Raw genomic sequence first — 5594 nt, 5'->3', positions numbered from 1 at the left:
AAAAGAGGGCTGGTTTTTAAAATTCTGAGATTGGTAATTTGTTCCTCCTTCTAAGTCTTTGCCTTTGGTTTAAAAGAAAACATACCCTTTACTTTGTCTAAGTTAAGGTATAATTTTACCATATCCATCAGTAAGTAGTACTTAATCTAATATAGAACTTGAATTAAGTCATAGAGTAAGGCTTTTTTGCTTTAAAAAAAAATCTTACTGCTTTTTCAAAACAACCCAGTTTGTTTCTTGTTACTATAACAATCCATACTTATAATTACTCATCTAACCTAAAGGAAGACAAGAGAATCTGGTGTTTTGTATGTAAGATCTATAAAGGCTACAGTCAATTAATTTCATCCTGTAATAATTGCAGATAATCTGAAAACATGAAGTAATTTATTTATAATCCAAAAGCATCATGCAGGTTACCATGCTTATGTGATCAAATTTTAGTTCTGTTATAAATAGATCATCTACAAATAAATCTTTAAAAATAATCATCAAGTTTATTTTTTCTCTGCCTTTCACATTGTGTTACTTCCTATAGAATAAAATCAAACCTTCTTAGCTATAATCTGGCATGACTGAATTGCCTCATTGTGTCTCCAGGCATTCCCCTGACTATACCACATGCTCCTCCATATCATATTCCCCACTTTCTGAGTACTTTCCCTAAAAGACAGATCTCGGAACATGTTAGTTTTTCTGCCTAGAATGCCTTCCCTATTGTTTTTTGGCAAAGTCCCATGGATAACTTAAGTCTCACCTTTAATGCTACCACTACAGTAAAGCTTTCCCTATCTCCACCAAGCAAAGTAAGTGACCACATGTTTTGCACTTTTCTCAGTAGGATTTATCTGAGTTTATCTGTGTTTACCTGAGTTTATTGTGTTAATTTATCTGAGTTTACTGTGTTTATCTGTTTATTAGATCGTGAGTTTCTTGATGGCAGGGACTGTGTTTTCTTCATATTCATGTTTCCAGAAACTAATTATAGCACTTACGTCAAACAAGTGCTCACTCAATATTTATGGAATTAATGGATTTATTTTCATGGTTCCCTCTTGTCATCCAAAACAGGACGCCATGTAACTGTCCCAGATCACTCATGTCTACACAAGAAGCATAAACCAATTGATGGCTACAGACAGAGGGTGTAAAATGACCCAGCAGGCCAAACGAGCCCAAATAGACTCTGTTGGGAAGTCTGTCTCCGCCAGAGAACAGGAAGTTCACAAAAAATAACTGTTTCTTTCAAAATGCAACATTTCTCCGTAACACAAAGGGTCTCAGTTAGTTGACAGCCTTTAAACTGTAAGTTCATTATTCCAAATTATATAATTGGCAAGGAAAGAAAAATGACCTTGGAATATTAACCTTAAAAATGTAAGTTTTCTTTTGTTTAAAAAGAAAATAGGCCGGGGGTGGTGGCTCACATCTGTAATCCCAGCATTTTGGGAGGCCAAGGTGGGCAAATCACCTGAGCTCAAGAGTTCAAGACCAACCTGGGCAATAGGGCAAAAACCCATCTCTACTAAAAATACAAAAAATTAGCTGGGCATGGTGGTATATGCCTGTAATCCTAGCTACTCACGAGGCTGAGGGAGGAGAATCACTTGAATCTGGGAGGCAGAGGGAGCAGTGAGCCCAGACGATGTCACTGCACTCCAGCCTGGGCAACAGAGCAAGACTCCTTCTAAAAATAATAATAATAAAATAAATAAAAATTTTAAAAATAAAAATAAATAAAAGGAAAAAAATAAATAAAAGGAAAATAATGAGAAAACTAAAGTAAGGAAAGGAGCCAAAAGAAAGAATCTCAAGTTATCTAGAAATTGAATAAGTGAGTTCAACTTTTCAGACTGCCTAAGAAGAAAATGCAATAGAAGTAACAAAAATAGCACCTTTTTTCTCTTATATGATCCACTCTTACTAAGATATAAATAAATAAACCAGACAGGGTAGCATGTCCCTATAGTTCACATACTTGGGAGGCTGAGGGCAGCATGAGCCCAGGAGTTCAAAGTTACAGTGAGCTAAGATCATACCACTGCAAGCCAGCCTAGGTGGCCGAGATACCTTCTTAAAAAACAAACAAAAACAGAGAGCTAAAAGTTGGCTGCCTACCTGGCTGCTTTATTCCTGCTGTGAAAACTGATTGTATGAATTGGAGTTATCTTGTCATACCCAAATAAAATTGAGAGACCAAGGGGAGGAAAGGAAAAGCACTTGGTGGGTACAAGCACCTACCCAGGAATTATCTCACAAGCCAGTTACTAAAAGACCTGCTATAACGTAAGACCAGTTTTACCTAGTAGCTGCTGAAATGAACTGTCATAATGTTAAGACTTGTTTTACCTACCACTGTCACTCACTAATCAGCTTGCCCACGCCTGACAACTTCCACAGGGCCAATGAGTTTTCTTTCAAAACAATACATAATATTTCTTTTTCTATTAAAACTCCCAACGTTTTCTTTGTTCTTCGGACATATCCCTGGTCTGTGTATATGCTCTGAATTGCAAATCTGTTTTCCCAAATAAAACATTTTATTTTGAACTACTTCTCTACATTTTATTTGACTCTGACACTGCCTATCACCTATAGCTCAGATGCTGTTGTTTACTACAAGTATGCTCTAAGATCTTCAGAAAGATGTGGGAATTCTGCTCTATTAACAGATGCTTAAGGAGCACCGCTACAAAAAGCACATCATGAATTTACAGAAAGGAAGTTAGCATCAGGGTCATGAGCAGGCTGATTTACCATAAAACAAAGGAAGCTTAAGTTTCTTTTTTCGTTGTTTTGTTTTTGAGACAGAGTTTCGCTCTTGTTGCCTCGGCTGGAGTGCAATGGCAGGATCTCAGCTCACTGCAACCTCCGACTCCCGGATTCAAGCGATTCACCTATCTCAGCCTCCCGAGTAGCTGGAATTACAGGCACCCACCACCATACCCAGCTAATTTTTGTATTTTTAGTAAAGACGGGGTTTCACCATGTTGGCCAGGCTGGTCTTGAACTCTTGACCTCAGGTGATCCACCCACTTCGGCCTCCCAAAGTGCTGGGATTACAGGTGTGAGCCATCACGCCCAGCTCAGGAAGTTTAAGTTTCTATCAGTGTGTTTACACAGCCATACAATTTTGTAAAATTTGCAAATGTAAGATATTTAACTTCAATCAAGTAATGCCACTGACTCCTTCCACTCTATCTTTCTATCACACTTCCTCTCATGTGGATGTGTGCTGGAGTGGCTACAAACATTTTGAGATTCGAGGGGAAGCTAGGTTGGTGGTACATTTAGTTTTAGTTTAGTACAGTGTATATGTGGTTTGCAATTACTTCCACATATAAGTAAGTTATTACCAGCTGTTCCCACCCTAAGAAGTACTTTCAGGGATATATCTACCACTGTGCTAACTAAGCCAATGCCATAATATGAAGGTGCTGGCTAGAGCTTGTTTCACCATATGTTTGATAGTATGATGAAAGATATTTCTCACTCTTCATCAGTTATGCTTGCAATACATCCTCTGGGCCTCTGCTTTTCTTTGTTTTCTTTCTTTTCTTTCCTTTCCTTTCTTTCCTTCCTTTCCTTCCTTTCCTTCTCTTTCTCTTTTTTCTTTTCTTTCCTTTTCTGACAAGGTCTCACTCTGTTGCTCAGGCTGGAGTGTGGCAGCTTAATTAAAGCTTACTACAGTCCCGAACTCCAGGGCTTAAGCAATCCTCCCATCTCAGCCTCCCAAGTATCTGGGCCTATAGGTGTGCACCACCATGCGTAGCTATTTTTTTATTTATTTTATTTTATTTTTATTATTTACTTATTTATTTATTTTTGAGATGGAGTCTCGCTCTATCACCCAGGAAGGACCGCAGTGGCATGCTCTCAGCTCACTGCAACCTCCGCCTTCCAGGTTCCAGCGATTCTCCTGCCTCAGCCTTCTGAGTAGCTGGGATTACAGGTGCCCGCCATCACGCCGGGCTAATTTTTGTATTTTTAGTAGAGATGGGGTTTCACCGTGTTGGCCAGGTTAGTCTCAAACTCCTGACCTCAGGTGATCTGCCCGCCTCAGCCTCCCAAAGTGCTGAGATTACAGTCGTGAGCCAGCGTGCCTGGCCACTATTTTTTTTAAACTTTTTGTAGAGATGGGGTCGTGCTTTGTTGTCTAGGCTGTCTCAAACTCCAGGCGTCAGGCGATCCTCCTGCCTTGGCCTCCCAAAGTGCTGGGACTACAAGTAGGAGCCACCATGCCCAGCCTGCTTTTGTTATTTCTTCCACCTAGCCTTGCATTCCCACTTCCTCAAACAAAAATCCTACATGTTTTTCAAGATCAGATCAAATGCCACCTCTTCAACGAAGCCTTCCCAAGTATGGAATAAATCTCTCCATCTGTTTTCCATGAAATTGCTTTTTGTTTGTGCCTCTATTTTAAAACAAGTAGGCCGGGCGCGGTGGCTCAAGCCTGTAATCCCAGCACTTTGGGAGGCCGAGACGGGCGGATCACGAGGTCAGGAGATCCAGGCCATCTTGGCTAACACGGTGAAACCCCGTCTCTACTAAAAAAAAAAATACAAAAAACTAGCCGGGCGAGGTGGCGGGCGCCTGTAGTCCCAGCTACTCTACTCGGTAGGCTGAGGCAGGAGAATGGCGGAAACCCGGGGGGTGGAGCTTGCAGTGAGCTGAGATCCGGCCACTGCACTCCAGCCTGGGGGACAGAGCGAGACTCCGTCTCAAATAAATAAATAAATAAATAAATAAATAATAAAACAAGTAAACACTACGTTGTATTTAGTTAACATGACTTTATCTCTTCCACTAGACTGTAAACTTTTTAAGGGCCACAAAATGTATCACTTAACTTTATATTTCTCACAGCATCAAATATGGTGTCTAAATCACGATGCCTAGACAATGCTGATGTGAACTTAATTTTTTAACCTGGTGTGCTCTTTTGTTAACATGAAGCTGAAAATATCTATTTGTCTAATCCATTATTTTTGATGTTAGAACAGGGCTTCCCCCACAAAGATATAGAGATTATAGAAAGTATATATAAATATATATACACACAGATATATATGTATATCATTCAAATGTAAACAATTAAAAATCTAATAATCTTAAGTCTTAGTGGTTTCACAAAATGAAGTTCTAGGTAGTAAGTTAATCTTTGTAAGACTAAGAGCTTAAAAGAAGACAGAAAAGACCACTGAAGGTCACAATTTGCATATTGATCTAACTGTATGCTTATTCTCTCACAAACATGTAATTGACTTTGCTTTTATTGGATTTGGGTTCTAAACCAATTTTATTAGTTGTAGTCTCACTGGTAATTTCAGTGAAGTATGAGAAACAGATGTTAGTTAAGAAGATAGCATGTATATACTAATCTGGATAACCGATTTAACACATACTGGATATACTGCTTTGTAGGCATTGGATTTGATCAATAGCTGTGCTCCATTCTTACATTTCTTGGAGTATGAAGTATTTCACAGTTAAGACCTGATTTAGTCTAAAGTTTATCATACAGAGCAAATACACAACTGAACTATAATTGGAAGCATCATCAAGTCCTTATCTGGTATAACAATAGGAGAATT

This window comes from Chlorocebus sabaeus, chromosome 21 (genome assembly GCF_047675955.1).
Source record: "Chlorocebus sabaeus isolate Y175 chromosome 21, mChlSab1.0.hap1, whole genome shotgun sequence".
Classification (NCBI taxonomy): domain Eukaryota; kingdom Metazoa; phylum Chordata; class Mammalia; order Primates; family Cercopithecidae; genus Chlorocebus; species Chlorocebus sabaeus.
Note: the sequence above shows the minus strand (reverse complement) of the source record.